A 25,474-nucleotide genomic window follows, 5' to 3' on the forward strand; every position below is an offset into this window, starting at 1 on the left:
ACTCATCTATAGACTCTTAGTTCATATGCATAAAACATATGAAATACACTTATAATCAGTAGTGGTTTCAAGTCGGTCTTGTTCTATTCATGATGGATTGTTCCATTCATTAAATCTACCTATATGCTGGCTTCTTTCTGGTGACTACCCTCATAAGGAGTCGGGTTCAAAAAGGTCTTTTTTTTTTTTTATTGCAACTTATACTTGACACTCACTGATTGGAACAAGGCATTAAATCACATTTAGTGACTCATAATGACCTTGAGAAGGAAATAAATGTCACTCTTCTAAGCATATTATATGAGCAAGGGTTAATATGAAGGCAAAGATTTTTTTTGTAAATCTAACTTTTGTTTAAGAAAATGTAAAAGAAGCCACCACATTATTTTAAACACCCAAGTTTTTGGTGTGCCCCGATATTCCATAGTACTTCATGGCCTATTAAAGACATAGAGATAGAAACTGATATAGATACATAGTATATAATTATAATTATATTATACAATAAGCATTATGAGATATATATAAATATATATCTTCATACCACATTTTCATAAAGTCTCCTGTCATATCCCAAGGTACCACTCTGGCCAAAGCTCTTTGGAAGGAAAAGCCTAAGCTGGGCCAATTACATGTCTCCCATCTGTCATTTTATGAACTAAGAGAGTTCATAACTAAGAGTTTGAACTAAGAGATCCCAGTCAGTCTCTGTTGAATATTTTAACTATGAGATATATTTTAAAATACTGGGGCGGTCATTTTTCCATCCACTTCAAAATGATATAAAGAGAGTCAGTTAACAAACAAAGTGAGAGAATGAAGCCAACACAAAAGAGCTGGAGACCCTGAGGACAGGAAAGCAGGAGAGAGCAACTGCCTTGCAACTATATGATTTTTCACATCCAATGCCAACCCTTTCTGATTTCAGACCACACATTCTACCTTTGAGTTCTATAAGATCTACCAAATCTTCCTTCTGCCATCGCATATTTTTAATAGGTTCTGTTTCATGTAGTCAAATTACATTTGATTCAAACATTGATCCCTTTTAAGTATAGAGGAAAGGCAAGGTGCCAGGCGTTGTCAGAAAAGCTGGCTTTGGCCTTGTCTTACAATTCATTTCCAACAGAGGATATGTGGTTGTCAAAACGGCTGTGTGATCTTAGGAAAGTCATGGTAACTTTGAGCCTATATTTTTTTACTTTTGAAAGAAAGGTGTAAGGACTTCTACATTTGACAGTATGACAGATTAGATCCCGCCAAACAACCTTTTGAATAAAATAAAATATCAGGTACAGTTTTTTAAGTATTTTTAAAAACGCATCACCGAGCTAACACAAAAGCATTACTGGTGTCAGGCCTCAAAAATAAAGTAACCCAGAAACTCTAGGGGATAAAAGAATGCGGCCCAATTTTGACCTGAAGATTTTTACTGAAGCTGTGAGACCCTGAGCTTCCACTCTGATACCTACTTAGAAGGTAGGGGATGTGAAATAAAGTCCAGGGCTCCTCAAGACTGTTTCCCGCCACCCCCACTGTATAAGGGTGAGTGAGAACCCTCACTAAGTACAGTGGAACAGAAAAGAAATTCATCTATGCCAACTAAACTCTCTTAAATGGAAAAAATATATACATTCACCCTAGTAATTCATAACCATAAGCCATCCCTACACCACATTTGCAATCAGAGTTCACACTATCTATGTGATCTGAAAAAATCCTCAAGAGGAAATTTTAATTTATGGCAGTTCAGGTTGGTAGCAGCCTCAGGGAACTGGCAAAATAGCTGCAAATCTTATTTTGAGGTGTATTGATCATCAACTAATTAAAGAATAATTCAGACAGTAAATTAAATGCAGCCCTATTGTCTAAATACAAAGCTGATCATATAACTCCTGTGCTTAAAAAAAAAATGTCATTGCCTTTTAAAAGTCAAACTCTGTTCAGTTTCCTCACAGTCATATATAATGATCCACCCACAAAGTATTTTGTCTCCTAGTCCCAATGTTTAGAGGTTCTTATCACACAAAGGAGCAAATTCCTATACAAGAATTTCTACCACAGAACACCAATAACAGTGCTCTCAAATGGAAGTTAAGACGGTTACTTGACCATCCTAGGATCCTCATGCCATTGGGAAAACAGGCAAAAGATCTTGTTGACCAAGATCCTAAAGTAGTTACTACTATTAAATGCATTCAGGGAGAATGGCTGGAACCAGGTAATTCCCTGGGACACATTCTTTTACAATCCTGCTAGGTGATAAAAATTAATTTGATTTTTCAAATGGGCAATGGACTTGAATAAACATTTCTCCCAAGAAGGCCTATAAATGGCTGACAGGTATAGAAAAGGTGCTCAACATCACTTATGATTGGGGAAATGCAGGTAAAAAACTCAATATCACCTCATATCTGTTAGGGTGGCGGTTATCAACAACAATGAAAAGATAAGTATTGGCAATGATGTGGAGAAATTAAAACTCTTATATGCTATTGGTGAGAATGTAATGTGGTATAGTTGCTATGGAAAATAGAATGGATGCTTCTCAAAAAAATTAAAAACAGAACTAGCATATGACCCAGCCATCCTACTTCTGGGTAAATTGAAGTCAAATCTTGAAGAGATATGTTCACTCTCATGTTTGTTGGAACAATATGCACAATAACTAGGATATGGAAACAAATCAAATATCCATTGACAGATGAATGAATTTTAAAAAATGTACCACAGTTTTCCCTCATTATAAATAGAACATTCCTATGAAACCTTTCATAAAGCAAAGAAGCAATTCCACTAATTCATATGGGAGAATTTTTTAGCATTCCCGCACCCCCAAAATAACCTCTCCTGGGCTTTTCTGATACTTTAGGACATATTTTGTTAATGGATATACAAAATAAATGGAGATAAAGCACAGATGCTCACAGACACAGTTCAGAGCTATGGCAGCTTGATGCTGAGATGCTGAGTGTGGTTCTTGGGGAAGGAACTTGGTGGGGCCACTCTCGGGATCTGAGCTGCCTTTATAACGGCTCACTGCAAAACAAGCACTGGACACTATTTACCTTTTTTCCAAAAAGTGAAAATCCTTTTTAGATTTCTTTCCATTGGCAAAATCAGGTACCAATGTAGGTCTTTCATAAAGGTGAAGTGTTGTAATGCCAACCTCCAAAAAGTGGGGGATACCCATATATACTTAAATGGAATATCGATCTTTGAAAAGAGGGAAATCCTATCAATTGCAAGAATAGAGATGAACATTATATTCATCTCTAGACATTATACTACATGAAATAAGTCAGTTTCTGAAGGACAAATACTGTAGGATTCCACTTCTAAGAGCTATCTAAAATAGGCAAATTCATGAAAACAGAACAGAATGGTGGTTGCCAGGAGATAGGGGAGGGGGAAATGGGATGTTATTGTTCAACAGGCATTGAATTCAGTTATGCAAAATGAACAAGTTCTAGAGATCTACTGTACAACATCGTGCCTATAGTCAACACCAGGGTATTGTGCACTTCAAAACTTATTAAGAGGCCACCTAGGTGGCTCAGTGATTGAGCATCTGCCTTTGGCTCAGGGGGAGATCTGGGTCCAGGGATTGAGTCCCGCATTGGGCTCCCCGCAGGGAGCCTGCTTCTCCCTCTACCTATGTCTCTGCCTCTCTCTCTGTGTCTCTCATGAATAAGTAAATAAAATATATTTTTTAATTACAGAGGATAGATCTTATATTAAGTCTCTCTACCAAAAAAATGGGGGGCAATGGCAAGGGGAGATACAAGGTAACTTATTAACGGATATGATCATTACCTTGATTGCGATGATGGTTTCAAGGTGTGTGCATATGTCTGAACCCACACACATTAAGCATGTGCTGGCTTTTTGGCTATATCTGTCTTTGTTTATACACTGATAAAGCTGGTAACAGAGTGAATCAACAGCCATGAAGAATCAATGGCCAGGGTTTTAGACTTTTAAAGAAGGCATATTTGGAACATACATGTTCCAGGTAAACAACCCCTACCACAGGCAAAGGGAACTGTAAATGGGTAGCGCAGAAGAAATCCTAAGTACAAGAACTAAAAACTCTAGCCCTCACTCATATTCCCTTCATTGCTGAGTCATCATTCTTTAGTAATTGCCTTTCTCTTTGCAGGTGCCTTTCACCTATACCATAACTGACGCTTAGTGATGGGGGATTAACCTTGTCATTTAGTCCGTAATGTGGGTCATATCAGGATGGACGGATCACAGAGTAACCACGAGGAACAGAATATACCACCGAGATATCTCACACACAGATTAAAATGCAGGGACATGCCACAACGTCAGGCTGTCTCCCGCAGGGAAACGAGTGAACATAGTTTAGGTCGTAAACAATGTAAGAGGTAGGAACATTTTTGAAACTCTATTATTAGTGTTTCTCGATCTTCTATTAGTATCTCCCCCAAGGAGAAAAATTTAATTTAATTTAAATTCTCCCTAATGAGAGAAGTTAAATAGTAAGGAATAAGATTTTGTGATGTAGGGTTGAGCTTCGGAGAGCCACAAACCATTGGAATATTGGATTTAGTTTCTATTCCTATACAAATGATCATAACTTAGCAGCTTAAAGTGTAATTTTTTCTTCCTACATTTCTGGAGGTCAAAAGTCCAAAGTCAGTTCTACTGGGATAATATCAAGATATTGGACTCTGTTCTTTCTGAAAACTCGAGGGAAGAATCCATCACCTTGTCTCTTCTAGATTCTAGAGGCAACCTGCACTCCTTGGTTCTGGCTCCATCTTCCACCTTCAAAGCCAATAGCGTAACTTCCTTGAATCTCTTGCTTGTGTCATCACGTCTCCTGTTACTGACCCTGAGCCTCCTGCTTCCCTCCTAGAAGGACCCTGTGATTACACTGGGCACACTCAGATAATGCAGCATAATCTCTTTTTCTCAAAATCCTTAACTTAGTCACCTCTGTGAAGTCCCTTTTTACCAAGTGAGGTGACATAATCACATATCCTGGGGATCAGAACATGTACTTTTTGGAGGGGGAGAGGACAAAAGCCTACCACAAATATTCCTTCCCCCTGAGAACCAATTTTGCCCCCTTGAGAGTAATATTGCCTCCACTTAGAATGCACGCTATATGCATGGAAAGGATATGCACGGATGTTAAGTAGCCAAACAGTGAGCTATACTAAACAGCTTCAGGGATTGGGAATATTTCCATCCATTCTCCCTTTTCTTGGCACTATCAAACTAGAATTACTTTGGAGAATGGCCTTTTCTTCATTGTGTGCAGCCTTAAAGGACTCATATATCAAAGTGCCCACTTCCTGCCAATCAAGGTGGTCAACTAGACCCTCTCTGTGAGCAGTAAAAACAGGAGTGGCTGGAGTTTCATTCGGCATGTAAGGAGCCCATCTCAGAGCCCTCACTTCCTTAACTCCTGGTTTTCTGTACTCCTGGTTCTTCAGCCTCCCCTCACCTCCCACTCCACTTCTAGGTTTCCACTAGATCCTTCGGATATATTCCATTTTTGATTGAGTTGGCCAGAGCTGATTTTTTTTTTTGCATGCATTCAAATAACTCCAACTCATTCATAGTAAGATATTTTAATTTCTAATACTAAAATAATACATTTGAGGCCTAGAATTTTGGGCAAAATGAATCACCAAAGTCATATTACTTTCATGTTGAATCAAAATGAAATCAGGCAATTTAACAATGAAATAACTAGAAGAACGCTCACCCACAAAACTTTCTGCGATGGTGGAAATGTCCTGCAGCTGTGGTGTCCGATGCAACAGTCCCTAGCTACATGAAGCCTATCCAATAGCCCCTAGCTATGTGAAGCTAACAAGCACTTGATATGTGGCTAGTGTCACTGAGGAACTGAATTTACAATTTTATCGAATGTCAGTGAAACTTAATTTAAGTAGCCACGTGTGACTGTTGGTTGTGATACTGGACAAAGAATTTTTATAATTAAGAAGGGTCTCACATATAATAAAGCATCTTTAAATAAAGGATGAGATCTTTAATGCTGAGAAATAATTACCCTCATTTTTATAAATACTCTGAAATATCACAACAAAAACTAATGGCCACTGGGCTAGATATTTTGTTTGCCTTTCCCAATCAAGCCTCTATCCTTCTCTTCAACACTTTTGGGGAGGATGCCATCCCCTTCCTGCAAGATAGCTATGAGCTACCGATATCCCTCAACCATGAGTCACAGCTCCTTTCAGGCAGCTGTCCACCTTTCTGTTCATTCTGCCTCTCCCGTCCTACAGTGAGTGATGGCACTCCACAATTACTAGCTCTCAAGTATTTACTCCTCCAAAAACTCCACCCCTGTTTATTGTTCCACTTAAGTATTCCATCTGTTTCCTGCTGGGACACTGACTGATAAAATCAGTCAACTTTTTCATTTAATAATACTTTAGAATAAGGCTTAAAACTATAAGCTAACAAATGGATGTATCTCACCACAGAGCTAAAAGAGGACCCTAATCAAATGTATCATTGATCACTGCCATAAATATTAGCCATTTAACACATATACACATCCACACACAGCACAAACACACATACTCAGAGGAATAAAATTCAACTCAAAGCTCAAAGGGACAGTAACAATATTTCCATCATTAACAGCAAATATCAAAGATTCTTCTACAAAAGCAATTACAAACGTGTTGACACAGATCCTAAACTGCAATTTGGTCATACTCCTGGGAACTTGTTTTCAAATGTAAGTCCCTTGGAAAAGAAGATAAAATATCAGTGGAATCCCATCAGTTCAGCCTAGTTAGGTTACTATTAATCAAAAAGGAAAGTGGAAGCAGAACACAGTGTTATTTGTCAACTAAACACAGCTGGAAACAAAAAATGGAAAAACTTGTGTTTTTCTAGGAGGATGAGAATAGGTTATATCCAAAAGCAACTTTAGGGCTCATGTAACTGAAGATATTCCAGAATATGCTGGGGGTGGTCCTCTAGGAAGCTTCTACGGAGCCTTCCTTAATCTAATCTGCTGGGAGTCAGCCCTCCACCCTCCTTTCAAAAGAAACAATTCTAACATTAATCTCCTCTGAGTTTTAAATTGAACAAACAAGTCACTGCCAAAAAAGAGAAAAATATAAAAGCCACTTCTGTTTCAAAGCCATTCCTTATTCCCATTAAAAATGGGGTCTTGAGCAGCTTGGGTGGTTCAGCAGTTTAGTGCCACCTTCAGCAGAGGCCATGATCCTGGAGATCCAGGATCGAGTCTCATGTCGGGCTCCCTGTGTGGAGCCTGCTTCTCCCTCTGCCTGTGTCTCTGCCCCTCTCTCTGTGTCTCTCATGAATAAATAAATAAATAATCTAAAAAAAATGGGGTCTCATCTAAGATAAGGGGTTTCGCCAATGGCAATTATCTTGCCCCTCAAACCAGGTCTCTAGAGTATCTACCAATTGTTCTTACTATTATATTCCAGTCATTCCAATTAAAATAACACCAATGTTTTCCTTTCATGTGTGTTTGTGCATAATTGTGTGTGTACTGTAACTGTGTAAATATCTTATATATAAAATACATATCCATTACTTATATACACACAGACATATATTTATATTTACTTATTTATAACCTTTTGAAGGATCTTGAGGAGGAATGCATGGTCCAAAGTTTAGTTATTCTTTATATTGGTTAGAGAAATACCAACTGCCACAACGTATATTGCTTCAAACTCAGCAGGACTTTATTTCTTGCTGGGCAAGTGATCAGATCAGTGGAGTTGCCCTCCTCACAGTCATTCAGGGACCTAAAGTGACAAGAGGCTTTGCCATCTTCAATACATAGCTTCCAAGGCTCTCATGCCCATTTCCCTCCCAGCCAGTCAAAAAGGGAAAAACAGCACGAAAAATCACACTTGGAAGATTTTTCAAGGCTGGGAAAAAATGTGGCATGTATCACTTCTACTCATATTCTATGAGCTAAAGAACCCAGTCATATAGCTATATCGAACTGCAGGACAGGCTGGGAAATGAGCCTAGTTGTTTGTTCATGAAGAAAAGAAGAACAGGGATTTGGGGACTATCTAGAAGTCTCTGCCACAGCAGCATTAAATCTTTCTTTCGACTCCTAAAACATATATACCTAGGAAACAAGAAGAGAGAGAATCGGCCCTGTTTTCTAAATGGGAAAGCTAAAGCATAGACTGTGTGCTGAAAATAGAAGCAAAAAGAGATCTTTCCCTCCTTTGCCATTAGGCCTGAGGCTAGTATTAAGTGTCCCAAACCATCCTGCCGGAATGAAACACAGTGAGTTGAAAACACATCTTATCCTAGAGGAGAGGAGTCAGAGGAATTAAGTAACTGACCTAGCTCCACCACTGGCTTCACTCATTGCTTACTTCACAGTGAACCGTCTATGAAATTCACTGCCCACAAGAGGGGAAATTGAACCTACTGACCTATGCCAGAAGACTATATGCTTGCCAGTCATTTCTCAAGTAGTGGTCTAGGGCTCAACCCTCCTCAGTAGCTCCAAAGTCTTACAGTGGTCAGTTAGGTTAACACTGGCTGCTCTACAAACCAAAAACCTGCTGAAATCTCAGCAGCTTAACTCATCAATTTATCTCTCCTGCATGCAAAAACAAAATGGGTGTTCTTGAATCAGCTGCCCGAATTCCTGGGAGCAGTGTTTGAAGACCCAACCTCCATCCAATTTACTGCTCTCCTACGTTCAACATGTGATTTCCAAGGTTACCCCAGAGGTGGTCATCCAGACAGCAGGTAAGAAAAGGAGTGGATGGAGAAGGTGTGTCTCATTCTTGACCCTCTCTTCCTGCAAGTGACACATGTCCGTTCTGCTCATATTTTGTTGGCAAGGCCATTGGCATGGCCACACCTAGATGTGAAGGAGTCTGGGACAAATGAAGTTGTTTCCCAGCAACGGTTTTACACTATAATAGCAAGGACACAAGTTTTTGATGAAGAGCTAGCTCTCGCTGTCACAGCCCACTAGGAACCAGTGGAAAGAATCCTTTTATTTGACTCGTTGTTATCTGTGCCACAAAGAGCTCTGTTTCCATAAATAATGACTTACAGTGGATTTTCTTTAGCCTGGTGTGGCTGAGCTTCAAAGGTAAATGAACACTTTGAAATGTATTCAAATTTTCATGAGTAGGTACAGACTCCATTTTTTAAAAGGGGTCCATAGTCTTTATTTCAGATTTTCAGAGAGCATCAAGACCACTCTCCCCAGATATTTTTAAATCATCACCACATAGAGATTCTCTAAACTAGCTTTGTACTTCTAGACCTCACTGCCTAACCCAGTGGTATGTGAACTAAGGAATCACACCCACTGAGGATCATGTTGAATGTACAGATTTCAGGACCCTACCCAGTCCTACCTAATTCCATGATATTTTTAAGATGGGATGGGGGAGAAATTAGGCAGTGGAGGAACACGTGCATTTTCTTAAACTTTCCACGTAGCCATTGTTCTCACTCCCTGAGCTAACCTGAAAAAGTGCATCACTTGTTAAAGAGAGGTGAGCATACTTATTCCTCCCTAATGCTGCCAGTGATCAGCTTCCCCCACTCAGAGCACATCCACATTCCCTTCAGTCCATCCGCAGTTCTCAGCTTGTCTTTAACATACACAATTTTCAGTCTATTCATCAGACCCACTTTCAATTTCATGTATATCCCTTAAGGATCTCTTTTTAATTATAATGACTGATTAAACATCTCTCAAGGGCCAAGCACCATGCTTATCATTTCACATTTCATTTAAAACTCACAGCCACCCATTTGCAGATGGGTAGACTGGGGCTCCTAGACCTCTACCATTTGTCCATTGTCACTAGCTAGCAAGTGTCTGAACCTAATGTCAAGCCTCACTGCCCAATTCCAATCTGTTTGTCTGATAGGAGAACCTATTTTTAATCCCTCCTTCTCTTCACAACATTGCAGAATGCTTTCAAGGCTTTATTATTTGCATCTCCTGCTCTCAGCAGTTTTGCTCTGCTCAAATACTACTTGAGGTTTTTATCTTTCCCCAGTTTAAAATTTTAATTCTGAGTACTCTGTGTATAAAAAAGAGGAGCTCAGTAACTGCTTCCCAGTGAAAACAATGCATATATTATTTGTCATCAATTTTTCAATTCAGAAGCACCAAGTGAAGTAGATGTGAAACATTCAGGATGTTGGGTTGAGCTACGGAGTTCTTTTTCTCTTCTTGAACAGAAAAAGAGAGATGTTGGCTGTTACAAGTCTACAGATATCCTTAGAGCTTTGATCACAACATGCATAGCTGAGTGAGGCTGCTAATGACAAACACTTCAAAAAATAATTAACTGTTATATCTGACTTCACGTCTCAAGGAATCCAAGGTGTAATATCAGGAATTTGTGTTGAGACTGTAAATTATTTTGTGGCCAGATGGCACATGGTTACATTTCCTTAACTCATTCTGTATAAATGTCCCATGCTATGTCTTTCCGAGTCCTGTCTCAGCTCTCACACTTTGCTGACATGGTGTGATTGAACTCCACTGGGAAGGGCCAGTCTGGAATCTCCAACATCAGAAGGAAGTGGTTAACTTTTTTAAGTTGCAGAAAGCCCCTGACCATAAATACTTTAATTTTCCTGCTGTGTAGGGCACTTCAAGCACTTGGTAGGAGTTGGGGGAGGTGGAGAGTGTTTTGTTAAATCTTTTTTGCTGAAGGAAATGTCAGAAATTTTTTTCTCATTAGAATTTTTTTTTCCTGGAAGTAAGCAAGAAAGGAGAGATAAAACATAAGCCAGTCAATGACACTGTATTATGAATTTCACTAAAATATTAGGCAGATCCAAATGGTTAAAAGAAGTTTAAAAATAGTTTATAATAAACTGTTTGGGGATTTCAAGTGTTCCTGTCATCATTATACCAACAGCATTGTTGCTTGGGAAAAAAAAAAAAAAAAAAAACATAGGTAAGAAAAAAGGTAAAAGAAAGGAAATGCCATTACAATAATAGGAGATCAGAGACATAGAGTTGGGGCAGATAGCAATGACCTATTAAACCAATTTAAAAGTTAATTTGAAAATAAATAAACAAATAAACATTAAACCAATTTAAAAGTTAATTTGAAAATAAATAAATAAACAAATAAACAAATAATTAGACAATACACTTTACATATATATTCTTTATAATCCCTTACTTGTACCTAACTCACAGTCCCCTAACACCCTCCCATTCTGAGCTGTCAAGGTGTGTACTGGACAGGTGCAAAGTGGTGTGGGATAAGGCATGGCCCGTGCCCCTTCTGACACTTCTGAGAGTTGTTCCCTTCCCCTATGTTGGGGAGCTTGTTCTTGTTTGGGAGCTTGCTTTCTGAAGGGGCCCAAAATGGCTGTAGCCAAGTGCTCCCACTCTGCTGGCCCACTTGTAGGATCCTCGCTTGGAGATGGAGAGCCATGCCCCATCTCCTTTCCCATCTCTCTGGATGAGTTTCTGTTTTGCACTCTCAACACCTGCCAAAACAAACTGCCTACATTGAAAAAAAAAAAAAGAAGAAGGAGAAGAATGTGGAATCTTGCTCCACATTACTTGTCTCTTAGCTTCATTAGTACCATAACTTTTTTTCAAACCTTTGATCTTCTTGTACCCTCCAGTCTCCTACCCCTGCTAATAAATGTACCCAGATTTATTCAGTCCTAAAAATGTATCATTGCTTGGTCCCTACCTCTAGTTCTGTGCTTACTTTCTGTTCAGCTGTTTCTGAAAAATATTCTATTCTAACTATCTCCACATCCTCGCTTCCCATTCCCATTTTCTCCCAACCACGAAAAGCTGGTTTTCACCTCCTACCCACCCCACACTTGCCTCCACTCTGCAAAAACTGCTCTAGAAATGGCAACCAACAATCCTCATAGTGTCAAAACTGTCAATTGTCTATTCTTATACTACTGGTCCCTTCTGTCCCATTTGAGAATGATAGAGACCCAATCCTTTCTAAAATTGTATATCCTTGGTTTCCATGGTATTATTCTCTCCTAGGTTTTACCCCCTCTCTGACTATTCTATTACTATCTCTTACGTGTGTATTTTTGCCTCTCCTCTGCCTGTTCCTTAAAAGTTGATGTTCAACAGGGTTTTATTCTCTTCTCACTTTTTCTGCACCCTGCCTTTCTCACCATATGCCCTTTTCAGGTAGCTGCATTTGAGCTAATGATCTGAACTCTTACTTATGCGCTAAGAACAACAAAAGCTAGTTCTACAGCCCTGCCCTCTGCCCTGAGCTTCAGATTCAATCAACCAAATGCCTTTTTACATATGCCCCCTTGGATATCTATAGTCATCTCCTGTTCAATACAGACAAACTTGAACGTGACACCGTCTCCCCCACAGTACTTCTTCTCCGGACTCATTCCTCCTTTGTTCCCAGTAACATGTTTGATAGTAATGTGTTTTGGAATCGTACCTCAGCCACATAATCACAAAATCATTTCCTACCCATTGCCCCTGCTTAATTGGACAGTACGCCATTGATCCTGCTGACGCACAGCTGGACCAGGAGCCAGAAAGCAGCAGACATTTGGTGTGCAGCTCAGTCCCGGGAATGGTTACACACAAAGGAAAGATGCATGAGCTCCTGCCATTAAGGTTCATGAGCAGTCTTGAATCTAAAACCGCCACCCTAGTGAAATCCAGACCTCCTGACTCCTGTTCTTAGGAGAGAGTCTACTTGTGTTCAGCACACTTGAGAAGTGTCTCTGCTTCTTGCCACCAATATAATCCTGACCAATAATAAATAACAACTTGTAGCTTTAAATCAGAACTGATCTCAACGCTCACACAGGATTACAATGCAATCCCTATTAGCATAAAGTGTGTCTACTGCTCAGAGTTTCTCATTGCCATGCAACCCCCAGAATTTACTCTAATTATAACATGGCTATCTAGATGCAGATAGCTAAGTAGGATCTCAGGCAACATATTGTCTCTGTTCCAATTCTCTTCTCAGTCAGGAACTGCTCAGAATCTAAATGTCAAATATAAATTATTAAAGAATACATTTAAGAAGTCGTTTCTGTAGGTTTCCAGAATTCCTGGTGCTGCATTTTTTGCTAGCCGTTTTAATAATCCTCTTTTAAATTCCATTTGTCAAATTACCTTTAATCAACAAGAGTGCTGTTACATGAGGGATACAAATGGGAAAGAATAAAATGTTCCTCAAGGTGCCTCTTTCTGGAATGAGCCCGGAAAGTGACACCTGGGTGGACTCGATTTTAAAGAAACATACACTCCGAGTTCTAGCATGAAATATCACACTTTATCATAAAGGAAATCTAGATGTACTAGGCACTGCCTGACATCTAATGCTAATATTCCTAACTGTTAAGTTTAAAAGCATTTCACATGCAGTTGCTTCTTTCAGGAATAAAATGAAGTCCTTTCTTCAGTCTTGGCTTGGATTCTTTAGTGAGTCAGAAGTAATACAGAGTAGCTAAAGGTTAAAGCAATTTGTCAGTCACATGTGAGCAATTCAAAGTTCTTTAACCCCTCCATTTTGAAAGGATGTTTTCCTTAAAAGCAGACTCTGACATTATTTTATGGGCACTAAGTAGCTCATAGTACATAGGAGAATAAGAATCAGTAACCAGCTTCCCCGACAAAACTCTACAAGGAAAAATAGATATAATTTTCCAGTCTAATTCATTTTAAAAAGTCCTAATTAGATATTTTGTTAGGGTTCTCATCCTAGAAAAATGATAAATACCTCCAGCTTATACCATGCTATTCTTAAATAGTTAATCCGGTAGTTTGTCAAACTATGATTCACCATGAGTCATAGTAAAGAGGGGGAAAAAAAAGGAAAACAAAGGGGGGAATAAAACTACCAGGTTGAGCTGCATTTACTCACTCAACATCTTCATTTTTTTAAAGTCACCCTTTAGTCATACCCCTAAAACCTTGATGTTGTATTCAGAGCAAAACACGAAAGTGGGAAGCAGCTCCAAAAGAGTTTGTTAAACTTTTCCTTTTACATTAACGAAAAAAGATGTGGGCCAAGTCACCATGTGAACTTATCTGAGCTCTGCTGAAATCTAGAGACAGACATTTTTATTAAAAGGCTACAGCCTTATTTGGTCTATTCATGAACTCAGAATGTCATAATCTTGGTTTTCATATGTGGGATATAAAAGCATATTATCATATAGTTAAATCACTAGCCTCGCTTGCCTAGGATATCATCCTAGGGCTTAAATGACACGCTGATGACGCACATTAATACATTTTAATAAAAATATAAGTTTCTGAATTGTACTGAGTGGAAAAAAACAGGATCATGAAAAATGGCTGTCAGTAATACAAGATAACAAAATCAAATTTTCCCTCTATTATTTAATATGTTGCTTTGGAATTTCAACAGAATTCGATTTATACGCACACATACACACATTCACACATTCTCCCATACAACTCATGCCAAAAATGACAGATTGGGATGACCAAATTAGAAGGAATGTGGATTGTATCCTACCAACTTTGAAATATGCTTGAGCAACCTAGGAAAAGAATGGTTTATTGTAAGTAAGATAGACTCTATGTCCAGTATTTATCCAAAACACGTATATAAGAGGTAACTCAACAAATTATATGTAAAATTCATGTAAGAAACAATTCCATGACCACAAGGAATATATTTTCAAACTAGGAAGACAAAAAAAAAATGCAAAGACGTGTGAAAATAGATGGGGTACAAAAGGAATTGGGGAGAAAGGCGAACTCAGGTGGGCTTTATAAATTCACAGTCTCTCTAAAGCAGTAGTTCTGAACTTTGGCTGCACACTGAAATGACTTTGGCTCCATTCTATTTAGGTTCTGATTTAATTGGTCTGGAGTGCAGGCTTGGCATTAAAAATTTTTTAACTCCCCAGGCAATTCTAATCAGCAGCCACAGCTGAGAACCACTGCTCCATTAGGTGTAAACCCTGCACCACCTCTATGGTCAGATTGGGATGGATAGAAGAAAGTGCACCATGAAGAGGGAATGGGAAGCACAAAGTCAGGCATTGTAATTTGAAAGGTGAGGTAAGCTAAGCAAAAAAGTACTACTGGCAAAAACCCCAGGCACCTGGCATCCCAGTCAGAGCTTCCTGTGATGGCATTTACTTAGTGAGAGCCCCACAGATCAGAGCAAGACCTTCAATTTTACACATTAGAGAATATCAATTATCAGCTGCTCAATCTCTCAGAAACCTGTCTCAATAACCAGTTTCACAAAATATTGAAGTATGGGCCAGAATGCCAAAGAATGTCTTTTCAATAAGAGACATATCAGCCCATTGGGTCAGATATCATACTGACATTGGGGCAAAGCTTATGGGAAGCCAGATTAGAGTCAAGAGTTTAGTGTAAAGAATCAGAACAAGGATAACTAATTGTACAATTTCCGTGGCTAATATAGCGAGCATGGAGAGCTGGATGCTTCCGTCTCGTCTATATATGCATACGTGATTTACGGACCAGAACCCCAGGCAATTTCAAAGCAATTTTTCTCCAAGATGATGCTCTTATTCCTCATTTTTCTTTGGTTTCATGCTCTTGCTGGCTTCTGTTGGTAAATTCTTCCTTTAGAGATGTTAATACCATTGATTATATTACATTTAAGCTTGGTTTATTCTTTTAGATTTGAATCTGGGAAGCATATTATTTCTTATAATTACATATTGATTGTATTTTTTTAATTCTCAGAGATCTAGAGAAACCTTAATTTTGTTACCTACAGAAGAGAATTGGGAATCAAAGTCACAGAACTGAAGCAGAGGAGAGAGTTGCAGAGGTAATGAGAAATCAGTTTGTACGGCTCTGATGAGGACAAGAACCCTGAAATATGGTGTACTTATTTATTTATACCCCCCCAAGGCCTCTATCAAAATTCTGAACATAAAATGGGCTATTTATTTGAATGTTATGGATATGTTTACACATGTATTATATATATAATACATATATATTTATAATTTAATTATGTATTATATAATTCAGCACACTGATTACTTATTTATTTATATTTGCTTATTCTTAGAGAGTAAGTTAGCTGGTAGTAGAGCTTCCCTCTTTCCTTCTTGCAACTTTTATAAAGGATCTCTTCTCACTATAGTGCTCTCCCCAAACTCTAGATCAGATTGGCTTCTGAGTCACAGTTCTTAGGCCGTTTCATGAGATTAATCCCTTTTTCATTTCAACAATATATTAGTGTTACAAGATGAAATCAATACCTTGATTTTGAAAAATTCGAATAAGAAGAAAATATCATAACCTGCCCAGAAAGCAACACGGAGTGTTGCTGCTGAATTATAAAAAGGAAATATCACTTCTAATCATTGGATTTAAAAATAAGTTAGTCATCTTACTCTTCTTCTGAGTGGAATTGAAGCCTTGGTTTAGTGAAAAAAAAAAATGAAAACAGATTAAGACACCAAATACACTTATGTTTTATTAGGATTGGTTAGCTTTTAGGTGATACTTGACTTAATGTCATTTTATATTTAAGCATAGATACATCTCAAAGCATTTATGGAAGGTCAGTGTGATTCACCCAAATTTCAGCTACCAAGAAATTGATTCAGAGGAGCTATGCTCCTGAATTCATGTTCTGCATTTTTAGTCTATTAGCTGGATTAAAAGCATGCTTAGAGGCTGAATTTACCCTTACATCATCACCATCACTGGTCAACTCTCTTACTGGGCATTCTTCCTCCCAATTATCTCTGACACTCACCCAAGAGTTTCCATGGCCCCTGGTCATCTATATCACTTTGCATTTTTTCCATTGAGGAACTCACTTTAACAGACTCAATACCCATACACCTGAAGTTTTCTTGTTTTCTTCCCATGCTTCAAATACTTGTTTACCAAATATTCCATAAATTAATAAGAGCATATTCCTTCCAACATTTTCTCTAATTAATCCTCAAATCAAAGAAACATAATCTTACAACATAACTCTCTCTTTTCCCAATACCTGCTATTTCTCTCTCCTCAGAATATATGGATTCATTGCTTTTAAATAATTGTGACAGGTAAATTCCAAGGAAAAGATCAATATTTATTTTTTCTCTAAAATTGTAAGTATACTAAATGCTAATGGTTCCAGAAATTTTCCAGAATTCTCCAACACTTTTTAAAAGAATTCAATTGTATGAGGTATGATTAGATGTATCAATTGAGACATTTTCTCAAGTTATCACTTCAGGAAAAATAGATGGTTAAATTTCTATCAAATATTTAGGAAGTTTGGGAGGCCACAGATATCTTCTGTGTTATAGAAATTATCTTTTTCCTCAAAGGTCATTTTCAAACTGTGTAAGAATTTTCATCTGAATGAACACAAATCACTATTAAAACATTAACAGTAATTAATGACATTCTATTTTAGTCTTTTTCCCCTGGATATTGTTGTTGTTGTCACTAATCTAATTATTTAATATAGCCATGCCTAGAGAATTTCAGCCAAACAGCTCATAGTCAGAAAGCAAAGTCACTAAAAAATAGGAGAGAGCAAGTGAGAGAGTGAGAGGCTAAAATGAAGTACAAACATATTTCTGAGGGCAGAACAACACAGTAAATTCACACTTCTTAGTCAAACTCTTGCATACACAAAATTGTCCATAGACTTCCCCAACACATCAAGAACAACCACAAAAGTCAGTGTTCTTGCATCTTTCCATTTCTACAAAACTCTAAGGTAACAGTTCTTGTTCATACTTCTACAGACACATCATTGCTTTAGCTCCCTTCTCACTGGGAAAATTGGTGATGTCAAAAACCTGCTGGGCTTTCAATTTGAAATAAGAGGTACAACCATTATTCAAAAAGCAAGACTTACTTTATGAAGCTTTAGCCACATTTGTAAAAGGTTAGTTATTCTGTCCATTTCCCCATCTGTAAAACAGGCATAATAGCACCCACACGGCTGTTGGCAGCACAAATGATAAAGCTTGGTGCAGAGAAAGAAGCATTTTGGAATTACTAATTCTGGTGATACTTCTCTATGTAAGAAGTGAGGGAAACTTACATCTCTACTGCTGCCTTAAGCAAACAATAGTTTTGTCAACTAATGAATCCAACCAGAATTCATCGCTGTCTCTGGTTGAGTTGAGAGATGCTCATAAATATGCTTATTTAGGAGGGGTGATAGCTTTTTGTTTACAGTTTCTTTATTTTAGGGCACAAATATGTTTTGTTATCTTATTCCTTTAAGTTAATTATTTTGAATTATTAGTAGTATCCACTATTTATTCCTTTGTAACAAAATCACTTCTTATATATATATATGTTAGGGTTCACTGAGCTCAGATTTATGTGTACTGGGCTTTCTTAAGGGACATCTCTGTGTATTGCCTCAAATATGTCCTACAGATGGCAGGACAAGATCTCTCACAAGCAAGCAATGTTTGGTCAGGAAGATTAAGTGTACCTGGAAACTGAGTCCAAGGTTCACTCTGAAAATCTGATTATGAAACAGCACATTTCTCTGTTGTTCAAGGACAGAAAATTTGAAGAATACTTTAGAGATAATATATAGGTATTACTGTAGAAAGAAGTAAAGCGATCTTCCTCATCAAGGAAGATGCAGAGAGAGCATGAAAAACCCAGCTGAGGCAAGTCCCAAAGGGAGGCTGAAACTCCACATAAAGCTTTTTGCATTACGATTCCTTAAACAAACCTAAATTTGCAACATTAAATACATGTTCTGCTTCTGTAGGGAATGGCCTCAGGAATCCATACTCCAACGCTGGAATTCATCCAGTCCACTCTCACTGGGACTCCCCACAATACGGGTTTCTTCAGCACAGATTCCCACCCACCAAAATCCCAACGCCCAATTTTGCTTCATGCTTCAGCTATGTTTTCCTGACAAACCCAACTGATTTTCACAGCTCAATCTTCTGTCTTTGACACCAACATGTCTCAGAAACCAGACTATCACTATTTGCAAGAAATCAGACTATGGACAGGAGGCACCCAACTGGAATCCTAACTTAGATCCTGAAGGAGTAAGTGGCCAGACCTACTCCTCATCAACAGCTCTTCTTCAGAGGAGGGAGATGGGATGTTCCTCGGAGGCAAGAGAGATAAATCATGGAACAAAACATTCAGCAGTTGGAAGTGGTCTGAAGAGGGAGAAGCAGTCTCTGGATGTACATATGTTCATTCACTTAATGAACAAATACTTATTGAGTCATGTGCTCAGCAGTGTTCTATACACTGAGGATAAAAGGATGAACAAGACGATGTCTCTATTCTCCTAGAGCTAACTAACTAGTTGAGGGGGATAGACATCAAACAAAAAAACACACACCTACATAAGTGTGTAACTAAAACACTACTAGTGCAATAAAAAAGAGTAAGGGAGTGGAGGCACCTCTTTAGATTGGGCGGTCAGGAAAGGTTTCTCTTAAGACAGGACACTTGAGCTTAATCTAAATAAAGAAAAAAAAGACAGTCAGGAAAGGATATAGGGTAGGAGAATTCTAGGCAAAGGAAATGACACCTGTAAAAATCCTGAGCTGTACATAAACTTGGTAAGGTTAAAGAACAGGAAGGTATTCAGTGTGGCTAAAGCACAGCAAATGAAAGTAGTGGATGATGGCAGAGATTAGTGGTGCCAGGATATATAGAGCTGTGTAACAGCATGATAAAGTGTTCAGATTTTATGCTAACAGCAGTGGAAAGCAATTAGAGGGCTTTACGTAAGATAATGCATGGTGTGATTTATGTTTTAAGATCTCACTGGCTACGAAATGTAGTATACATTATAGGGTTCAAAAGCGGTTGCAGAAACAGCAGTAAAGGGACTCATGTCCAGGAGAGACATGATGTTGGCTTGAATTAGGGCTTGCTGCAGTAGCAGAGGGGCTCCATAAAGCGAGTTGGAGTGTAGTTTGAATGGGGCACTGGGAGACCGGCTGATGATGCACGGGATGTCAGCTACAGACTGACGTGTCATTTACTGACACGAGAAGTAGAAGAACTAGACTGAGGGGAGAAGGTCAGGATTCTTCTTGGGATAGACTACGTTGAGATGCCTCTAGATACAGAAGGAGAGGCATCCTTAGTCTTTCCAGACTACTATAATGAAGTGTCATTACTACTATAATGAAGTGTCACAGACTAGCTGGCTTACAAATAACAGGTAATTTATTTCTCACAGTTATGAAGACTCAAAGTCCAAGATCAGAGCATTATCATGGTCAGGTTGTGGTGAGAACCATTTTCTGAGTCAGAACTGACCATTTCTTGAATCCTCACACAGCGAAAAGCAGTTGAGAGAGCTCTCTGAGGTCCCCTTCACAAGGATATTAATACCATCCACGAGCTGATCCCCTCCCAAAGGCCTCACTTCCTAATCCCAACACATTGCAGGTTAGAATTTCAACATTTGAATTTGAGGGCAACACAAACATTCAGTCCACTGCAGGAGAGGACAAACAAAAGCTAGACTTATGACTCTTGAGCTTGGTAGCTTGGAATTATGGATAAAATCTTGGACTCACTGGCATATAAAGACATAAGACTAGATGAGAGAAATGAGATGGAAGTTCATCTAGGACTGGGCCCTGGGGCATGCACCACCATGTGTAGGTCAGAGAGCAAAGAAGGAGCCAGCAAAGGAGCCTGGGAAGAAAAACCATGGAAGCCAAGAGAAGAAAATGTTTAAAGGATGAAGGTTCAACTCTGTCAACTTCTGCCAAGTCAGATGAAGACAGAGAAGGGACTGGTCCGGCTGGGTGAGACAACTGTGGTGCCCAGCTGCCCTGACGGGGTGTGTGTCCTAAAAGTTTGGACCTTAGATACCACAACTGCCTCACCCGGACTCCAGCTCTGTCTGGAACTGACCGTTGAATTTGGCAACAGGGAGGTTACTAATGAGCTTGAGGAAGAAATTACCAGTGGAGAAGAAGGGACCGAGCCTGAGCAGTCAGTGATGGAAAGACCAGCCATGAGGAAGACAAAACAGTGAGGGCCAATATGACACTGAATTGTTTCTGGGGAGGGGACAGAGAAATGGAGCACAAGCCGGAGGAAAATGTTAAGTGAGGGCAGTGGCTGAATCAAGTAAATACTGAAGCATTGTCTCATGCCAATGGGAATGATTCATGGGTGACAAAATTAAAGGAAAACAGGAAATTGCAATCCCAGGGCAGGAAGAAAAAAAAAATGTCCCTACTCCAGGGGGAAAAGAGGAAGAGGAGAGAACTATAGCCAGAGGTCCCACTGCAAAGAAGCCTGGGTCTCCAGGCCTGGGTCTCCTCCAGATAAAGCAGTTTTACTCAAAACTGCACGTTGCAGATGAGTAACTCGGGCTGCAGAAGAGGTGCCCTGCTCCCAGACGGTACTCTAAAAGCCTTGTCCCTTAAAATACTTAGCAGCATTTCAGCCTGGGCTGTCCTGAAATGAAAAACACTGCTAGTTCTGGTGGGTACAGCCCTATCTGTAGGGTGACGGGAAGATGGAAGAGATGGTGGCAGGAATAGGCACCCAGAGAGGAGAGGACATTTGTGGCAATGACAGTGGCTCAGCTTCAGAGCGCAGAGGTGCTGACCAGAACATCTGCAGCATTGATGTCATCTGTCACACGGTAAGGAGGTGAAGGAAGAAGAAAGAAGAGGAAGAGAGGGAAGAGAGGAAGAAAAAGAAGACCTACTACTGGCCCTACTACCACCACAACTCATTTGCTTTTTGTTTTGGTTTGGTTTGGTTCTGTTTTTTGTTTTGGCTGCAATTTATAGTATGTACTCAGTACCTTATTTTCTATGCTGAGAAGTGTGATGACCGTCTAGGCCCTGTGCTAGGTGCTTTCAACTACCTCGAATCCACACAGCGATCCTGAAAGTTCTGTGTTATTTTCTCACGTCTACAGGTCAGAAAACTGAGGCCCAACAGGGACAAATGATTGTCTGTGGTCACAGAGACAACAGCAAAGATGAGATTCAAACCAAGTCTGTTTGAGTTCAAGGCCTGTGGGTGCTGAGGACAGAGAGCAGAAGAGCCTGGAAGACAGCACTTGGTGTGGACATCAGCCAGCCCTGAATAAGACCACCACAAGGACAATGAGAACAGCACCCAGGACTCTGTCCAGAGGCGGAGGAACATGGGGAACAAAGGAGATAGTGCATTTTCCTGAAGATTAAGAGGATCCTTTTGGATGTTGCTACTGTTACTGTGACCATGATGCCTGCCCCTTTAGGTTGGTGGGGCAGGGGAAACACTGCTCAGTCACCAAGTAATTCTACAGCTAAATACACACTGTGTAACTTCCCACTCTGCTCTCAAGTTGCTGCAGCTAGAAAGAAAAAAAAAAAAAGGCTTATCTCCATGTGTACAATTAAATCTCTACAGAGAGCAGTGTTAGTCCTACTCAAAGACATCTGTGTTCCCCTCGTTTTATGAAAGAATTATGAAAGTGTTCCTTGCTGAGTTATGTCCTAGAATCTTTGAAGAGAACTTAAGTCTCTCTGGACTTGCCTGGCTCTCTCTTGAAGTGTGTAAAACCGGAAGGAAAAATAAGGTTGCATAAGCTTCAATTAAAGTTTCTTTTCAAATATCCACAACTTAATACACATAAAGAGTAAGCTCTCGTTATTACTCACACTATAAACATTGATAAACTTTTAGAATGTATACTCCACAGAAGAAACACATTTTCATAGTTAAAAATTTTTTCTATTTTCATATATGGAAAGTTGCAAAATGGGTTCTCTGGCTTCTGACTGACTTTCTTCTTTATCAAACTCTGTAAAGCATCAGTTTTTCACCACTAATACTACCTTCCTCTCCACAAGGCACCAAAAAAAGTATCAATTCAAAATGGGTCACAGGCCTAAATGTAAGAACTAACACTGCACACTTTCTAGAAGAAAACCTAGAAGAAATTTGTCATGACTTTGGGTTGAGCAAGAGTCTTAAAAACAAGAGCAAAAACATGATAAAAGAGAAAAATGATAGACTGGTGTTAATCAAAATTAAAATCTTTTGTCTTTCAAAGGATACCATTAGGAAAACGAAAGGACAAACCACATATTAGGAGAAAGTATTTATAAATCCTATATCTAATAAAGGACTTGGACCTCAACTATACATAAAGAATTCTTTCAACTAATAATAAGGAAACACAACCCAATTTCAAAATGGATAAATTATTTGAGTAGATATTTCATAAATATGTAAATGGTTAATAATCATAAACTTTGCTCAATGGCATGAGTAATTAGTGAAATGAAAACTTGCTCAATGGCATGAGTAATTAGTGAAATGAAAAGGAAATTAAAATGTGATACCACTGGACACCCACCTAAATGGCTATAATCAAAAAATTATGTTGCTGAGGATGTGAAGAAACTGGTGCTCTCACACATTGCTGGCGGGAATGTAAAATGGTACAGCTGCTTTGGAAAAGAGTTGAGCAGTTTCTTTAAAAAGAGAAATGTAAACTTACCATTTTATGCAGCAATTCCATCCCCAGAAATTTACCCAAGAGAAATGAAAACATATGTCTATGTAAAGGCATGTCCCCAAATGTTTTTAGCAGCATTATTCACACAGCCAAAAAGTAGAAACAAATCAAATTTCCATCAGTTTGTGAATGCATAAATAAAGTGTGGAATTTCCTTATAATGGAATACTAGTCAGCAATAAAAAGGACCAAACTACTGACTGGTGTTGAAACAGGGATGAATCTCAAAAACTTGTTAAGTGAAAAAAGAAAAGTGCAAAAAATACCATGATTCAGTTCAGATTAACATTCTTCAAAAATTATGATTTCTTTTAGAGGAAATGTCCAGAAGCAGAAAATGTTTACAGACAGGTAGAAAGCATATCACTGATTGTCTGGGGCTAGGGGTAAGAGTAGGGATTGACTGCAAATGGGCACAAGAAAACTCTGGAGGATGATGAAATTGCTCTAAAACTGGATAGCAGTGATTGTAACAACTTTATACATTTACTAAAAATCATGGCATTTTAAGGGTGAGTTTACTGTGTATAATTATACCTCCATAAAGTTGTTTAAAAAGAATTTTCGAAAGAAAGGGCCATTAGGTACCTGTCAGTCAGCAACATATATCTATGGCTTTCAAAAAAAAGAATTATTTAATTCCCTGATAAGAAACATTTTTAAATACCCATTAAATTGAGAAAAAAAAATGTATAGTCACTTAATACCACACCCTGGAGAATAGGTTAGTCAGGATGTGCTATGATATACAGCAGTAACAAATCACCTCAGAATCTCTGGTCTAAAACAGAGGTCAGCAAACTTTTGCTGCAAAGGGCCAAGTATAGTAAATATTTTCAACCTTGTAGGCCACATGGTTTCCACTTCAATTTCCCAACTTAATATCCAACAGATGGGCATGGCTATGTTCTGATAAAACTTTACAAAAACAGGCAGTGAAAAAAAATAACAAAAATAATTAAAAAAAAATAAGAACAGGCAGTGAGCCAGATTTGGCCACTAGAACATGGTTCTCCAGCTTCTATTGTAATTTATTTACATCCCCGATTTATTTACAATCCTACTTTATTGTAAGTCAACTGGAGGCATTGCTCCATGTCATCTTCACTGAGACCCAATATGATGAAGAAGTCACCACATGGGTCATTAAAATTTACTGAGGCAGAGTCCAGAGTACATAACAAATGTCTCACTGGCCCTTAAGACTCTGCTCACATTTTATTGCCCAAACAAATCTCATGACTACAGCTAATTTCAAAGGGAGTAGGACAATGTAAGCTACCACATGCCTAAAAGACAGAGAGTGAGAAGTCACTGGTGAAATACGTTTCATTACTACAACAGAGAGAATGGAGAGAAATGAGAACTCTCATCCACTGCTGAGGAGACTGTAAGTTGGAAAACCACTTCAGGGAATCATTTAGCATAGTTAGCAAAGTTAAATATGCTCTACAAACCAAAATTTCCACTCTCAGGTGGGTGCCCTGCAGAAACTCCCACATAAGACCACTAAAAAATATATACAAGGATGTTCACTGCAGCATAGTTTACAATAGAAAAAAACTGAATGCACCTTCAACATCTATTAATAGAATAGATAAAATTATTATTCCTTTAATAAAAGGAATAGCAGCCTAAGTGAATAATATATAGATCAATGAAAACAAATTACTTAATCAGTATGGCTACATCTAAAGAAAGTAATTTTGAGTGAAAAAAGAAAGTTACAAGAGTACGTACACAATGATTGTTTATTTCAATTAATTTTTTTAAAGATTGATTTATTTATTTGAGACGGGAAGGGGAGGGCCAGAGGAAGAAGGAGAGAGAGAATCTCAAGCAGACTCCCCACAGAGCATGGAGTTGGACGTGAGGCACAATGTCAGGACCCTGAGCCAACATCAAGAGTCAGATACTTCACCAACTGAGCCACCCAGGAGCCTGTTTATTTGTTATTAAAAACACATTGC

General features: G+C 38.7%; 2 long non-coding RNA genes across 3 annotated transcripts in view; one reads left to right on the top strand and one right to left on the bottom strand.

Moving 5' to 3' along the window:
* The window catches only part of LOC140608665 (uncharacterized), a 306,107-nt gene that overhangs the window by 202,690 nt on the left and 77,943 nt on the right, over positions 1-25,474 (bottom strand). The window lies entirely within an intron of this gene.
* The window catches only part of LOC140608663 (uncharacterized), a 32,148-nt gene continuing 10,634 nt past the window's right edge, over positions 3,961-25,474 (top strand). The window contains exons 1-4 of the long non-coding RNA XR_012010636.1: positions 3,961-4,394; positions 8,660-8,775; positions 15,737-15,824; positions 17,761-17,903. This is a non-coding gene — a long non-coding RNA (uncharacterized lncRNA). The remainder of the gene's footprint in view (positions 4,395-8,659; positions 8,776-15,736; positions 15,825-17,760; positions 17,904-25,474) is intronic.

The sequence above is a fragment of the Canis lupus genome, chromosome 18, assembly GCF_048164855.1.
Source record: "Canis lupus baileyi chromosome 18, mCanLup2.hap1, whole genome shotgun sequence".
Taxonomy (NCBI): Eukaryota; Metazoa; Chordata; class Mammalia; order Carnivora; family Canidae; genus Canis; species Canis lupus.